General features: G+C 33.5%; 1 pseudogene; it reads left to right on the forward strand.

Annotated features, from left to right (window-relative positions):
* The first annotated feature begins 15,276 nt into the window (after positions 1–15,276).
* On the forward strand, positions 15,277–17,600 carry LOC140604349 (peptidyl-prolyl cis-trans isomerase A pseudogene; annotated as a pseudogene).
* The last annotated feature ends 871 nt before the right edge of the window (positions 17,601–18,471 follow it).

Raw genomic sequence — 18,471 nt, forward strand, 5'->3', positions numbered from 1 at the left:
AACTTTTAGTTTCATTCATTTTACTGCTTTTCTGTTTTTATCTTACTGATATTTCTTCATTTTTTTTTCCTTTGGATTTTCTTTTCTCTTCTTTAGCTTTTTTCACATGTAAAGTGAGGACATTATTTGAGAACTTATTTTCCTTATAAAAGATATTTTATTTAGTTCTAAAAATTTCTGTCTGCTTTCTGACTTAGGTGAATCTCATAAATTTTGATATGCTGTGTTTCCACTTCCTTTTGGTTCATTTTTTTATATTTAGTTAGGTATTCATTTAGACTGATGGTTTATTTAGGAGTAAATTATTTAATTTCCTAATATTTATGTGGGAATCTTTTGGAAATATCTATTCCTTATTTCTAATTTAATTTAATCAAATAGTATTAACATAATTTAATTTTGATCATTACCTGTTTTGAAATATTTAAATATCTTTATATTTACTGAGACTGAATTTAAACCCAGAATACGATCTTTCTTGCTATATAATCTCTATGCATTTGGAGAAAATATGTGTATTCTGCTGTTGTTGAGTGAAGTGTTCTACAAATGTCAGTATTCTACAAATGTAGTGTTGGTTGATGATGTGGTTTATTCCAAGAAAGATTCAAGTCATGTGATTATCAATTTGGTTGTGTTTTACTGTACTATCTTGTGCTGTGTTGTTTTCTATTAGTCCAGCCTGTACTTTTTCATTTTCCTTTTTCTTGTTTTATAGGCAATTTTATTTTTTCCTGTTTTTTTAAAAATGTAATTAATATATAACATCATATAAGTTTCAAATATAAAACGTGATGATTTGATACATATGTATATTGCAAAATGATCACCACAGTGAGGTTAGGTAAAACCTTTATATAGTCACATAATTATCTTTCTGTGTGTGTGTGTGTGTGTGTGTGTGTGTGTGTGTTGAGAACATTGAAGATGTTCTTTCTCAGCAACTTTCAACTAAATAATACAGTATCATTAACTATAGTCACCATGCTGTATGTTAGATTTCCAGAACTTATTTGTCTTATAACTGGAAGTTTGTACCCTGGGACCAACATCTTCCTCTCTCTTCTATCCCCAGCCCCTGACAACCAACATTCTACTCTATTCCTTTCTTTTCCTTTTCTATCTTCATTTGGATTTCATTGATCATTTTAATAACTATGTTGTCATTTTAGCTAGAGCTACAATTTCTTTTTTAAATGTTTGCTTTAAGGTTCAGTAAGTGCATTTTAATTCATCACATTAAACGTGAAATAAATTAAATTAAAATAACATTATGCCTCTTCTGTAGTGTAAGAATCTCCCAATTTAATTCCTAAACTGCCGTTTTAGCCTTTGTGCAATTGCTGTCATAAATTTTACTTCTACATATGTAACAAACTGTATAATATATTGCCATTATTTATGAATCAGTCAATTACCTTTAAACACTTTTAAGTAACAAAGTATCCTATAATTGCACACACATTCACTATCTCCAGTAGTATTCATTTATTTTGAGTAGAGATTTCCATATTGTATAATATGTTTTACCTGAAGGACTTTACATTACACATACTGCCCTGTAGTTTATTATTTCTTTCAGCATGTGTGTATCTGAAAAAGTCTTTCTGCTACTCTTAAAAGAGAAAAAGATGTTTGCTGGTTATAGTAATCTAGTTTAAGTTTTATTCTCTAGTAATCAAAACATCATTCCAAGATTCTCTGTTTTGATTTGACTTTAAAAGTAGTCTGCAATAATTATTTTCTTTGTTTCTCTCTGCAATATTTCTTTTTCCTCTAGTTGTTTTTAACATTCTCTATTTATCAGTGGTTTTAAGGAATTTAATTTTATGTAACATAGTGCAGCTTGTGTTTCTTATACTTGGGCTTTGATGAATTTGGCTGTATTGGTTTACGTTTTAATAAAATACAGAAATATGACAACTATTAATTCTTCAAATATTTTTATTTTCCTTGGAAAATGCAAATTACACATATATTTGACAGTTTAAAGTGGGTCTATGGCTTCTTGATAGTTTACCTATTCTCAGCTTCTTTTCTATTTCATTTTAGATTGTTTTTATTGGTTAACTTCAAGTTCACTAATCTTACCATAATTTTATTTCCTGCAGCTTTTAATCTTTTATTTATTTCATATAGTATATGTTACTTAGATCTTATACTTCCCATCTTTAAAAATTAATTTTACTAATGTTTTGTTTTCAATATTTATTAATATGCTTAATTTGTCATTTACCTTGTCATTTACCTAATATGCTCATTTACTTTGTTGAACATATGAATTTTAATTATAATAAATCTTTGAATATTTTTGTGTAGTAGATCTATAGTGCTAATTCTAGCAATGATTATATTGATTTTTCTCATCATTAGGGTTTATATTTCTCTGATTTTTGAATTCCTGCTTAACTTGGATTAGGAATTGGATATTGTGAATTTTAGACTTTTACCCTACTGGCTGCTAGATATTTCTGTTTTTCCAAAAGTCTTTTTGAGTTTTGTTCTGAGATACACTAAACTTCTCGGACATAATTTGTTTCCTTCAAAGCTTGTTTTTTGCTTCATTTTATAGGACCCAAGTAGCCATCAGCCTGTTACTCATTTTTGGCACTACTGAGTCAATATCCTTCCGTGATTTATAGTTTTTTTTTTCCTCCAAACAATAGGAACAGGAAATCATCTCCACTTTATGTAAGCACCTGGGATTGTTTCCTTTGCTCCTCTTGCGTGGTTAGATTTCTGGCCTTTATAGCTTCTTCACACTCAGATGCTGATCAATCCTTGGCAAAAATCTTGAGAGAAGCCTCTCTTTCCCTCTGTCTCCCTCTCTCCTTCTGTAGCATTTTTTCTTTCGGTATACTTCCCTACAAATTCCGTATGACTTGGATTTCCCAGACTCAGATTGATCTCCTGAACTAGTAAGATTTCTGAGCTCTTCTTTGATTCTCTTTCTTCATACTGAAGACTGATAGCAATTTCTAAGCCATATTGCCCAAATATAGAACTAGTACCATTTGTTTCGTCCTTCCCCAAATTCATTCTCCTGCATTGTCTATTACCCAACGTATGAAAACCAAAGATATTTTATTTTTAATATTTTGCCTGGAAAGTAGGAGCTCCAAGCAGGAGGGTGAATCCTATCCCTCTTAATCTACAATGACCTGATGTAGAAGTCCTCTTTTATTTGTAAGCTCAAGAACTTAAAATATAGAGGCACAAGCTATTTCAGATTCTGTGTATATTTGGGGACTATAAAGAGTAAAACTGTTGATAAGATCTGATACCATATCAATGATGCACTAGCATTCCACATGTAGTGGCATAATTAGTTAATTACTTTTATATATTTAACCAATGGCACTGGATTTTATAGAAATATAGATATAGAAGGTGTAAAGGGCAAAGAAAAATAACTATGACTCAAAAATATATCAGAATTCAATCACCTGGTTAAGACCAGCATAAAGACAATTAAAACTATCAAGCAGGGATCCCTGGGTGGCGCAGCGGTTAAGCGCCTGCCTTTGGCTCAGGGCGCGATCCTGGAGACCCAGGATCGAATCCCACATCGGGCTCCCGGTGCATGGAGCCTGCTTCTCCCTCTGCCTGTGTCTCTGCGCCTCTCTCTCTCTCTGTGACTATCATAAATAAATAAAAATTAAAAAAAAAAAAAACTATCAAGCAGTTTCTTTGAAAATATACATCAATGTAGCAGATGCTTTTATTGGAAGAAAAAAAACTTTAAAACTCACTGAAAGAAAATGGAAAGGAAAAGAGTTCACTTTAATTCCACGGGGTAACATAAAAATACATTTTACTGTCAGATTATTTGCAAGTTTATTTAAAGATACCATCTCTGTGAATATTTATGTACTGTGAACATGACTCCTCTTCTTGTAGTCAGAAATTTGTGTTCAGCTGTCACTCAGAGTGGCTACTTCAAGATATCCTGCTTTGAAAAAGTCATTGAAAGTTTTAAAATCTTTCTTCAAGGACATCTTTTTATAGAATGCCAAAGGGCACCCTGGGAAAAATACACAATATATATCTTTATGTTCCCTCTTTCGAGGATAGTAACCTCATAAGCATCCAAGCAGATTTCAATTACTATTTTCATGTTACATTTTGGGGGAGAAGGAGGGACTTGATCCTGGAATGATAATATTTCAAAATATAGAGTATCTTTTCACATTGAAAAATCCTCTATCTTATTGTTTTGTTTAACCAGAAATAAAATATTAAGAACCATAAAAATTAAATGAAATTTCTAGCACTGTATCTTACTCTTGAGTTAAATGGAATCAGTTAATACCGCTGAGATCTAAATTGTTCCTTTTTGTACCAGACAGATTTTCCTCTAACAATTTTTTAAACATTTATTATTTTAAAATTTTAGAATGACTTTATATATACAGAAAAATTACTAATGTTTTCCACACCCCACTTTTCCTATTATTGGCATCTTAAATTAGTATGGTACAATATAATTAATGATATAACACATATATAATTACTAAATAAGTTTATAATATATTCATATTTCCTTAGTTTTTACCTAATCTCGTTGTTATGCTCCAGATTCCTACTTCTGATACCAGATTACATTTAGTTGTCATGTCTCTTTAGGGTGCTCTTGGCAATGACATCTTTTGATTACCTTGACAGGTTTTTATGACCTTGACAATTTTATGGTCATGTATTTGTAAATACACTTCTTTTGGACTTTTTCTTATGTTTTCTCATGAGTAGACATAGTTCATTTTTTTTTTTTTTTTAGTGGAAGTTCATCTAGGCAGCATACTTTTGATTACATGATATCAGATAAATACTATTAATGTGGCTTGTCACTGATAATCTTAACTGTGATCAACTGGCTGAGATAGTGCTTTCCATGTTTCTCCACTGGAAAGTCATTAATTCCCCACTTTATCATGCTGGACTCTATGGAAGGAAGTCACTATGTGCAGCCCAAATTAAGGAGTAGAATTACAAACTTGTAATGTTTATGAAAGAGAGCATATACACAAATCATTTGAGAGAAATCTCCATGAGAGATTTGATTTTTCTTCAAATATATTTACTTAATAATTTATTTATATTAGTATTGACTCATGGGTATTTATTTTATAATTTGAATAGAATTCATTACTATATTATTTATTTTGTTTCTTAAGCTGTTACAGCTTTAGTCATTGGAAACTCTTTCATTTCAGTCCTATGTGCCTTTGACACAACCCCATCATAACTGTGGGTTCATTTGTTTGTTTTTTTCAGCACTTTTTAACTATCTGAAATTATCCATTTCTCTGGGATCCTCTTACATATTTATTGCTTCAGTCCTTAATTCACACATCTTTCCATTAAGTCTTTGTACTTGTTTATTGGTATTAGTAGATATGTCTCCAATGCTGTTACCACATGGATCAATCTAGTGTTCTCACATTGCTTGTCTGTAACCTCTCACTCGAATTGTGAAAATCCTGTCTCCCTCTATTCATCCATCTACTTAAGTGTTCGATTCAAGTGTAAATATATAGTGGCTCCAGAATTGTTAGCCCAGACCCTTTGGGGACAACTTTATTTACTTTTGTACAGTTACATAGAGCTTAGTCATCTTGCCTTTAGTTTTACAGATGATATTCATATCCAAAGGAATTTAGGTTAGCACCATTTTCTCCTCTCTCTTCAGGTAGGTTGCACCATACATTAGTAAATATAGCTAGATTTTTTCATCACACTCTGAATTCCATCTGACCTCTTTATTTATTTTTAATTTGTATGCATCAACTTTCATACCTTGTGCTATGAAGGGCCCTAAGTTTTGACAAATGCATACTGCCACGTATCCACCAATATGAATCATACAAAATGGTTTCAAAATTCTAAGCACAATTTAAAATTTTCCTATACTCCATATATTGAGCCCTCTGCTAAAGCCCTGGCAACCATTGATCTATTTATAATCTCAATAGTTTTACCTTTTCCAGAATGTCCTATAATTGGAACCATGCAGTATATAGGCTTTATAGAATGGCTTCTCATTTAGTAATAGACATTCAAGATTCAGACCTGACTGAATGGCTTGAAGCTGATTCATTTTTATTCTTGAATAATATTTTATTATGTGGTTATACCATAGTTTATTTATCCATTCCCTATTAAAAGACATCTTGGTTGTTTTCAATTTCTCATGATGAATAAAGTTGCTGTAAACATTCACAAGAAAATTCTCATGTGGAGATAATTTTCCAAATGACCAGGTACATAACTAGGGTCACAATGGATGTATTATACAGTAAGACTATGTTCAACTTTGAAGGAAACTGTCAAACAGGGTTTCTTGTTTGTTTGTTGTATTTTTTTAATTCAATTAGCCAACATCTAGTACATCATTAATTTCAGATGCAGTATGCAATAACTTATCAGTTTTTCAAAGTGGATGTACCAGTTCCATTCCCACCAGCACTGAATGAGCATTCTAGTTGCTCTGCAACTGTTCAAAGGAACAATTGCTATTATCATTTTTTTTTATTTTAGCCATTCTAATAAGTGTGTAGGGATATGTCATTATTTTAATCTGCATTTTCTAATGACAAACAATGTTAACCATCTTTTCTTTTTTTTAACATTTTTTTTAAAATTTTTATTTATTTATGATAGTCACAGAGAGAGAGAGGCAGAGACATAGGCAGAGGGAGAAGCAGGCTCCATGCACCAGAGCCCAATGTGGGATTCGATCCCGGGTCTCCAGGATCGCGCCCTGGGCCAAATGCAGGCGCTAAACCGCTGCGCCACCCAGGGATCCCTTAACCATCTTTTCATATGTTTATCTTTCACCTAATATCTTCTTTAGTGAAGCGTCTATTCAGATCTTTTGTCTATTTTTTTAATTTAGTTGTTTGTGTTCTTATTATTGAGTTTTAGGTGTTCTCTATATATTTTAGGTACAAGTTCTTTTACAAATATTTCCTTCCTGTATCTGTCTAGTTGAAGAATCCACCTCTTTTTAAAAAACCTATATATAATTTTCCAGGCTTGATCATAAGCAATTAGAGACTTAACCTAGCAGACTTGATGGGGAAAAGCTGCCTTCCCCACCCAGACTCAGTACACAGACAATGCATTACAGTCTCTAAAGGAAGTCTAGTTAAGGACTCAGACACCCCTGGCTTATCATATCCTTTGAATATTTACATTTCTAGTCCTTGAACCTGCATTCTTAGAACTTTTCATCTGAGAACTTGGGCTGAGCTCTTCTTAAGGCACCTTCACTGAGACCCCCTTATATAAGGGGAAGGGGGAAACTTGAAGACACTTTTCTCCCACTTTGACTCTGTACCCAGTGATTTTATACTCCTAGACTTCTGCCCTTATGCTCTCTCCACTCCCAGAATCCCTAAAATAGTCCCGGCCCTTTGTTTAGGGCTTCCTCATTAGTGAGATGAATGCCACATCTGTACTGATTCACCAGATCCTCACTGGTGTGCTGTTCCATGGGGAAAATGGAACAGGGGAAGTAAATGATGCTTCTTCTACCTTTAGAGCGCAGGACAGCTCCCAACCACACGGCGTTATCTGGCACTAAATGTCAATAGTGCTGAGGTTGAGAAACTCTGCTAGAGTGTCCACTGTGAAACATAAATGTATTGTTATTTATCTTTGTTAGTGGTCTAAATTTGTATTTTCCAGAGCCTCTAGGGTTCTATGGCAGTGTCTCAAAAATTTAACCAGAGCACCTCTCCTGTCTATTCTTTGATGAATTGGTATTGTTAATGAGATATTAGGAAAAGACTATTAATTGTTCCCAAGTGTCTATTTCTTCCTTTGGGCTTCTAATAACAGAACCACCACTTAACTTTTAGAAGCAACATTATTAGAGACAACATTTCCTAGCTGTCCATATGTATTCACACAATGATTAGGTTTGATCAATTGATTGTGATTGTAAGTGATTTGTCCAAAGCCACTTGCCCTGAACTACTTTTTCTTACCTTCTAGTTGGATAGAAACAACCTTTGAAGTCATATTTTGAGGGTGGGAGAACCAGCCTACAATCATGACTGCTCATCTTATGACTGTTAATTTGAGAAAAGAATTTAACTTTGTTTCATCAGCCACTTAATTTAAATTTTCACAAATATAGATGAAATGTATGCTTCTTGATAAGGTGACTGTCTCATAAAATCATTTTTGTACTACAAGATGAAGCTTGACAACATAACATGATTTACAAGGCACTTTGTGACATAACCTCTGCTTGCAAGTCTTGTTCATACTCATTAAACTTTGCTACTGTACATGTCTGAAATACCAAATGTTTTTTTTTAAGATTTTATTTATTTATTCATGAGAGACGCAGAGAAAAGCAGAGACAGGAGAAGCGGGCTCCACTCAAGGAACCCCATGTGGGACTCGATCCCAGGACTCCAGGATCATGCCCTGAGCCGAAGGCAGGCACTCAACCCAGGCGTCTCTGAAATACCAAATGTAACAAGTTGTCTCAACTCTGTCCATTTCCATCCTATTCATAAACTTAAATTGTCCAATCATCTCATTTTCATAGTCTAACAGCTTAATACTACTTTATATATTTTTAAAACATTTTATTTATTTATTTCACAGAGAGGGGGAGAGAGAGAGTATGAGCAGGCAGGGGGCAGAGGGAGGAGAAGCAGACCACCCAGCACCACCACTGAACAGAGAGCTCAACATGGGGCTGGATCCCAGAACCCTGAAATCATGACCTGAGCTGAGACGAAGGCAGATACTTAACCAACTGAGCCACCCAGGTGCCCCTAAAACTACTTTAGAATAGAATACACACTCAGTTACATTTTCTTAAATAATAACCCATGAAAGGTTTCCAAAATTATACAATTAATGGCCAAACCAAGCAATACTTAGTAGTTTAGATATTGAAAAAAATAAATGATTGGTTTTATGATCCTGAATTCTCATCTTAGAATATATCAGTGAATAAAAAAAATCAGTGAATAAATGGCTAATAAATAGATTAACCATGATAATATTTAATAGTAATGTTTATAAATAAACTGAATGTCAATTACAATGCACATCTGGACTTTAACTCTAATTTTTAGATTCCACTTTTTTTTATTTTCAGTTTGTTACTTCCGATGATTGATTTATTTCTAATCCCATCTAATAATCTGATATGTGAACTCCTTTAGATCAAAAAGTTATCTTCCTTTTTAATTAGTCAGTTTGGATACAGGACTAGAATGCTTTCGAGACCTCATGATTTCAATTCATTGTGAAAATTTTAGTCAAATAACTATTTTATCAGTTATGGGTTATTTTCCTGAAACCTTAACTTTAATGCATATCATATGTTATTCAGCAAATATGAATCTTCTAGGTGAAAAACTCTACAGTGAGAAAAAAATATAAGAAGTAGGTTCATAATGCTGCTACTCTAGGAGAAATTTATTGGTGAGAATTGTTTTTTTTAAAACTGGTAAAAATTTTTACAAAATAAAATTCCTTGAATGTGATGACCAAAAATTTAAAAAAAAGGAAAAAAGGCATGATAACTCTTGATAAATATATTGATTTATGTGTTAAGCCCGATAATCAACCAAACATACATAATTTCTGCATAATTATTTAAATAGGCAACTGGTGTACCTTTCATAAGGATTATCTCAAGGCTTATAATTCTTCAAGGATTATTTCTATAATTATCCCATATTTCTTTAAAGCAGCCTCAAAATAGATAAACAATAAGCAAACAAAGCAACACACACACAATAATAACAGAAACACAGCCACCTAGATTTTGTTGTTATTTATACCCGATTAGAATCCTAGTTCTAGTTATTTATTAATTATATGATAAGAATGGGGATATTTGGGGATCTCTGGGTGGCTCAGCAGTTTGGCGCCTGCCTTTGGCCCAGGGCGCGATCCTGGAGTCCCAGGATCGAGTCCCGCGGCAGGCTCCTGGCATGGAGCCTGCTTCTCCCCCCGCCCCTCCCTCTCTCTCTCTCTCTCTCTCTCTCTCTCTCTGTTTATCATGAATAAATAAATAAAACCTTTTAAAAAAAAAGAATGGGGATATTCAACATCCTTTACCTTTATTTTCCTCATTAAAAGGAAAAATAATACTTATAAGGCTAATATAGTTAAAAGCCTAGTGAATTTTTGGTAATTATTACTTTTCTACCCTTCTCTAGTAATAGAGATATGACAATCATGTTTTCTTTACCAAAATTTAGAATATGTGTTCTGACAACTTTTACTCCGAATTGTTATTGTATTGATATAAAAATCCTAAAAGAAAGCTGAAATGTTAATTTGTAAGGTACTGCTACAAATTGATAAGGTTTTTTCTTAATATTTGATAATTTAAGATTTGATCTTAAGATTTGATAATTATTAATTATTAGAGGTACCAGAGGGTTAGTCACTCCTAAGTTAACTTCATTACCAGTCGAAAAGGAAAGAAATCTTAGACGCTATACTGCTATATTTCACTTATTCATAAACAGGCAGAAATTTTTTTATCCCCCCTTCCGTCATCTAGAATAAACTCCCACCTGTTTTTTTTTTTTTTTCTTTTTCTTTATGGAGCTATAAAAGCCCCCTCCTTGAAAAACTTGGTTGAGGTGCATGACAAAAGAATCTAGAGATAGTATTAGTCTAGCCAATTCTGCAGACTCAGGGAACTGTCTCTACTGTAGTTGGACTCAGAACCCTTTAGAGATCAAGTTCAGGGTACTATCCCTTAGTACTATTAAAAACAATTATTTTAACTCTTTTTAAAATAATAATGAAGACTTTATTCAGCATCATCTCGATAGGTGTCAAGACTATCGATAGGAGGACTGAGATTGGGATCAACTTCTATTAAAACAAGAAGTATGATTTTACAGCCAAGGAGCACATTGGGTTCCAGAAGCTCAGTGAATGGAAGATTACTAACAGGAAACTTCTAAGGAAGAGGATTTTTTGCAAATTGACATAAGATTCTTGCTGAAGTCAGACCAGAGTGATCAAATATCACTTGGGAGATAGTAGGAGCTAGGCATTTGATCTGATACCAAGAATGATCAGATATCAAGGATAAGATTCTTGCTAAACTAACTTAGTAGAATTCTTGCTACAACTAGACTCTGGAGGTCCAGCAAGAATAGGGACCAAAGTTGAGGCTTAGTAGGTAAAAGGCCTTTAAGGAGTCTGAGTGAGGTTTGGTCAAGGAGATAGTCTCTGTCAGTGTAAAGAGTGGCGTTCATTTGATTCTTATGCCTCAAACATGCAAGACTGTGGAAATTCTAGAAACTATTTTAAACAAAACACATAATTTTAAAATTAATCATTTTACCAATGGGAATCCACTTCTAACATCCACTATTGTATTTGGTAAAGCTGCTGATGTTGAGTTCAAGATCTGGATTGTAGAAATATTTGAGGAAGACACCTTTTGAGTGAAGACATTCTGATTAAATTCTAGCTGACCCATACTGGATGAATTAATTCTTGATTAGTCTAACTGAATGCTCTGAGACTACCAATTAACACAAATGCACACTCATTTATTATATATATTGCCAATTCAGAAATCTCTTAATATAAGCATATATACATTATACAATTGTATTTTTATTTACTCATGTTTAGAAAATAGTAAAAATAGATAATCATAACTGGCTTAGAAATTTCAGATTGAGGATCCCTGGGTGGCTCAGGGGTTTAGCACCTGCCTTTGGTCCAGGGCGTGATCCTGGAGTCCCAGGATCAAGTCCCACGTCGGGTTCCCTGCATGGAGCCTACTTCTCCCTCTGTCTGTGTCACTGCCTCTCTCTCTCTCTGTGTCTCTCATGAATAAATAAATAAAATCTTAAAAAAAAACAGAAATTTCAGATTGTATGTCCTTTAGATATACAGATTTTACAAAGAATTGATCTTAATTCTACCTCTAAATTTAAATGCCAGACTAATAGAAAACTATGCTAAGGTAAATCTTTAAATCTGAAGTGTTTGTTTTGATTTTCACTCTTCACTCTTATTAGTGGCTCTCAGAGTGGCAACAAAAAAAGGTTGGTGCCAAATAGAAGTGGCAACAAAAAGAGCTGGTGCTATTTTATGGAAATAATGTGAGAAAGGGTTTTCTACAGGAATTAACCCACCAGTTATAGCTGATTCATATAAAAGTAATATTAGTTACTATTGTTGAAAGCTTACTTATATCAGATACCATTCTTTGATCTATTACATTTTTTAATTTATTCATTCTTAAATACACACCGCATAAATTAGATTTTATAATTGGTTATACAAGAAGAAATCACTGAGGCAGAGTAACTTGTCCAAGGTCAAATAGCTAAAGAATTGATAAAATAGAATTAAGATCTCGGAATGAGGCCATAAGCTCAGCCATTATGATATATTGATTGTGTCATAGTGTCTAGCCAGGGCCAAGTTCATCAACCTATAATCTATGCAGCCACACATGGTCCCATGCTTAGAAGAACACTGCTCTTTCTTTATTTTTTATTTTATTTATGATAGTCACAGAGAGAGAGAGAGAGAGAGAGGCAAAGACACAGGCAAAGGGAGAAGCAGGCTCCATGCACCGAGAGCCCGACGTGGGATTCGATCCCGGCTCTCTAGGATCGCGCCCTGGGCCAAAGGCAGGCGCTTAACCGCTGCGCCACCCAGGGATCCCCTGCTCTTTCTTTAACACTCTGTTTTGCCATTTTGGAATTCTTAATAATTTGTGAGCAAGGGACCCCACATTTTCATGTAGCAAATTATGTTACTGGCCCTGCATATGACCATTTTAAGCACGAAAAAATGTCATTGCTGATTGATATGTAGAGATAATCTGAGGAAGCTCTTCTTGGTTATAGTTATCAGAACATGTAATTCAAACCAGTGGAGAAAAATGAATCTATCAGTAAACAAGAGATTAATCATCCTAGGTTTGTAACAGAGAATGAACTGTTATTAAAAACAAATAAAAAAAAAAAAAAAAAAAACAAATAAACAGAAGGAAATTAACTTATCTTACTCTTTTCTTATGAATACAAGCACAAGAATATGTTAATTATTCTTCAGCTTACCATGAAAGGGAAGAAGTTACAGGAAATTCAAATATATCTGGAACTTCAAACACATTTCTATAAGCCAAAAATGTTATTAAAAGACTGAGAGTCTCTCATTAAAAACTTAGAAGATAAAGACATGGTGCTTGACAATAAAATTGCAAATAAAATCTAATTAGTGAATATGCTAATTCTTCTCCCCACCTGTTCACATTAACAGGAAATGATATTAATGTTTTCAATAGCTGAAAAGGGATACAATTAACTTCACATTATCATATCAAAAGAATTAAGGTAACATTGTAAAACCTAGCTTTTCATATATGCATGAAGCAAATGCAATCTTCACTGAAAAGTCGCTTAAAAATTTTAGAAATAAAGAACTGTCTGAAATTAGAAACAGTATTATTGCAAAATCATAAATGTTTCCTCTTTGTTGAGCAAAAAATGAGCAAAATGCAATTCTTGGTAAAACAGTGATAGATTTCAGACCGTATTTAAGACAAAGAGAAAAATAGCACAGAGACATAAATGTAATTTTCACACCCTCTGAAGAGCTTTGCACAGCATTTTTAGAACAGTTTCTGTATTTCATTTCTCTCATTAAAGCCATGTAGCTTCGCAATAGTGTCATTTTGAATAAATATATTTCCTTTCTAACAGCCTAACGCAGATTTTATGGATAATTTATTTACATAAATTTCCTTTGTGTCATCTTGTATTTATTAGAATTTAATTGAACTTATATATTTATACATGATAAATTAGATTTTTTTTTCTTTTAATGTAATTCACCTTATATTATATTGAGCTCCAATTTTTTTCAAGTAAGAAATTACTTTCAATACTGATATCCTTGGCATACAGAAAATCTATTTGGCATATGCAATTATTCTAACTAAATCCTCTCAGACATTCTTTTACAGTTGGATCCAAAATTCTTGTACAAAATTTTATAGAGTAGACTGAACTCCCCATAAATATTTAAGTTCACTTTCTATCTTTTGAAACTTTAACTGGTATCAAAAGTTGTCATCTGCTGATGTGGAAAAGTAATGAGGGATCAAATAACCTTTTTGAGAATATGCAGTTCAACCAAGCTAAATTCTGTTCATCAATGACATGAAATAGTAGTAGATATAAATTTCAGTGGAAATACATCTTATTAAATTCTAAGAGCTTCTTTAATGATGTAAATTGTAATTCTTAATACATACTCAAAAATATTAAAATAATTAAAGTAGTATAGATGCCAAATCCTTTAGATGTGGTCAAGTCTCATTAAGTTTGGTAGAATACCATAATATTTTTAAGACTCTGTTTGATGTTTTAGCTATGAATTATTCTTAACGTAAATAATGCCTTAATGGAGGAAATGTGTTATTCTTTAAGGAAAATTGAGAAGAGTAGAAAATTAACTTCTATTGTTGGATAATGAACAATATAACAGAGCTTATATTAAGCACTAATCATATGCATAATACTCTGGTAAAATTAAAAAGATCAGGAAAAAAAAATGCCTGTATTGGTGTTAATATTAAACTTCATGAATAAATTAAAAAGCAAAGTAAAAAATGTGTGATAGGCATTGAATAAAATATAAACTTTTATTACAATAAAGGAGAAAATAAGTGAGCAACATAAATGTTGTATGGAAACCCAGAAAAATGTCTAGATATTGGCTATCCAATGTGTGTGCATCTTTTATCCTTTATTGTTTATTACACATGACTGTGTCCTTTGCCCTCAAAAGTGGTGGTCCATACTTGTTATCTTGCCCTAATATAATCCGCTATGACTTCATTCTTGTTCAAACCTCATTCCATTAATGTCAATTGTCATCGTATTCCTTTATTTTTGTCACAAATAATAATTGTCACAATTTATTACTTTATTTTCTTTTTCCTCTTTTCGAATTTGAGCCACTATTACTGAAATACATTCATGAGTATCCTGGAATCTAAATATAACTTCTTATTTAATTTGCTAACCTTATGGTATAATTACTATGCTATAAACCCTTTCTCACTAATTGTCAAGGTTCCTAGAAAAAATTGTGTACATTCCCAAAGTGTTGTTTCTACTAGTTCATTAAAGGCTCACAATGTGATTACTATATTTTCTCAAGATTTGCTAAACCAAATCAATCATGCTGTAGTCTTTAGAGATAGTGATGTTAGACCTCAGAACTATACACAATCAGATAAACATGGGTAAATAATCAGAGAATTTTTATTTCTTGATATCAGTTACTTAAATGTTGCTCTTAAAAACACCTATAATTTCACATTTATATACACAACTGTTCATTGTGTGCGAGGATGACATTCACTTGACCTCCCTCTCCACTTAAACTTTTTCTGTTCCTCTTGCCAAGAATTCCTGGGTCAATATTTTATTTCTGCCCACTGAAGTATTAAGCAAACTTCAAGGACCAAGCTTAATTTCATTTTCTTCATTAATATTTTCCAGATTCTTCCTTTTAAAATAGGTATCTTCTTTCTCTATATATTTTTACTCAGTGATACTCTTTACTTCATTATATTTGAAATGTTAGCACATGCCATCTCATCCTCTATGAGGTCAACTCCTTTTATAGGGACTGTTACAAGTTTGTTTTGAATAGACAACCAGTGGATTCTGATATCAACAGCAACATAATCATACCCAGACAGGCATTTAATATTAAACTTTGGTCATAATATTAAAAAAAAGTATAAAACTTTAATTTTTAAAGATTTTATTTATTCATGAGAGACACACACACACAGAGAGAAGCAGAGACACAGGCTGAGAGGGAAGTAGGCTCCATGCAGGGAGCTGGACGCAGGACTCGATCCTGGGACTCCAGGATCAGGCCCTGGGCTGAAGACAAGTGTCAAACTGCTGAGCCACCCAGGGATCCCCTGTATGAAACTTTAGATGCATGAGTAGAAAGTCTTCAATAAGCACTGGGTGTTATTCTGTATGTTGGCAACTTGAACACCAATAAAAAATAAATTTATTATTAAAAAAAAGGAAAGTCTTCAATAAGTAGATAAACTGAATTTGAAGTACACATTTGCTTATGCCAAAGTTAATATTTTCCCCACTCCCAGATTATAATAAAAAAATTCTTTGAGTACTTATAAATTTTTCTCACTAAATGAATTGCCAAAAACCTCTACTAATGATTAATAATAGTGGCAATAAAATTTTTGTTACTTACATTAACAATTCTATGATGTCTCCCCATTCAGAAAGATTCTGGTTTGGGAGCTATTTGATATATACCGTATATATATACACACACATTCAAATGCATGTATGTAACAAGGGTACGTGTGATTCACAGTTGAGTTCTGATAAGTGTTTCCTTGCATTAAAAAAGGGCTTATGTGGTTTGGACTACCTGCCATACCAGAGGTAGCACCCAAACTTTCTAACTAGTATATCTAGATATGGGACAGAAGGGGAAAGTGGAGTGCAAAGGGCTATGAGGTTTAAAAGCTGACATCAGTCAAACAAACAAACAAACAAAGAAAATGGAACAAGGCCTTGCAGAAGCCGCCGCCCCGGAGCCACCCTTGCGGTCCAGCCATGGCCAATCCCCGTGTTCTTTGACATCACCAGGGACACCGAGCCCTCGGGCCGCGTCTCCTTGGAGCTGTTTGCAGACAAAGCTCCAAAGACAGCAGAGAACTTTCGAGCTCTGAGTACTGGGGAGAGAGGATTTGGTTACAAAGGTTCCTGCTTTCACAGGATCATTCCGGGATTTATGTGCAGGGAGGGGACTTCACAAGCCACAATGGCACTGGCGGCAAGTCCAACTACGGGGAGAAGTTTGATGATGAGAACCTCATCCTGAGGCACACGGGGCCTGGCACCTTGTCCACGGCCAATGCTGGACCCAACACAAACGGTTCCCAGTTTTTCATCTGCACCGCCAAGACCGAGTGGTTGGACGGCAAGCGTGTGGTCTTTGGCAAGGTCAAGGAGGGCATGAACCTCGTGGAAGCCATGGAGCACTCGGGGTCCAGGGACGGAAGACCAGCAAGATCACCATTGCCGACTGCGGACAGATCTGATGAACCCAAATCGTTTTTTGTTTTGTTTTGTTTTTTTTTAATTTTATTTATTAGAGAGAGAGAGAGAGGGACAGAGACACAGGCAGAGGGAGAAGCAGGCTCCATGCAGGGAGCCCGACGTGGGACTCGATCTGCGTAATTCAGGATCAGGCCGTGGGCTGAGGGAGGCGCTAAACCGCTGAGCCACCCGGTGGCTCTGAACTTCCAGACCTTCAGGAGATAGCTCAGGAGAGCGCCCCTCCACCCGCACCTGCTTGAAATAGCCCAGAGTGCCCACACTCTCGCTGCGGTTCTGCAGGCCCCCTGGTTCTTTGCCCCAGGTCTAGTGGATTTATGATGATGAAATAAAACCTAAACCATAAAATAATAAAATAAAATAAAATAATAAAATAAAATAAAATAAATAAAATAAAATAAAATAAAATAAAATAAAAAAATAAAATAAAAAAATAAAATAAAATAAAATAAAATAGAAATCAGACACTTTATTACAATGTAAATGTTGTTTTAGCTTCTAATTCTCCTGAAAAGGTGTATTTTCTGAGAAAATCAATCATTTTATCTGATCTTCATTTGACTTGCATAGATTATTTCAAATTATGAATACATTTATTTGCACAGTCATTTATGGTTTTTAAATTCTTTTTGTTCTATAAGCATTTGCATTTAGAATCCTGTTATGTGCATGTGCAAGTTTGCCCTCCTTATGTACATAGGTTTTGTTATATAAATATTTTTTCAAATAATTTACTTTTTATTACTTACACTATTCTTTTGTTGTATGTATTTTTTTACTTCTATCATTCATTTTCTGTTTTATCTTTAAGCATTGGATTGTGTACTTAATGTATTTTTTCTTATTGTCTTTATTAATATCAGCATTTGAAGCTATAGATTTTCTTCTAAGTATAGCTAAATCAAATTAAGCGATTTTTTAAATAAATTCATTACAACATGATTTTTAGCATGTTAATGATATTCTTCTCTTTTAGTGATTCCTAAATAATATGGCTGACTTATAAAGAAGTATTCTTATTATTTTAAATATCATTAAATTAAGCAAAAAATCTTCATGATATGGGAAGTTACAGAGTTACTTAAAGAACATTTGAATTTTATATAAAATTTTTGTGACATAATTGATAAAGTAAAATTTGAATTAATATGTAAAAATCTAATGACTAAGTGAAATGAATACCAAAAATGTTAAGACACATACACACAGGGAAATCTTTTATGTTTAAGGGATAAATGAGCCTACTTTGAACATCTGATAAAATCAAGCAACAAAATGTTCATTTCTAATTTTAAGTAACCTGCTCCCAACACGTTTCTTT

This window comes from Canis lupus, chromosome 14 (assembly GCF_048164855.1).
Source record: "Canis lupus baileyi chromosome 14, mCanLup2.hap1, whole genome shotgun sequence".
Taxonomy (NCBI): Eukaryota; Metazoa; Chordata; class Mammalia; order Carnivora; family Canidae; genus Canis; species Canis lupus.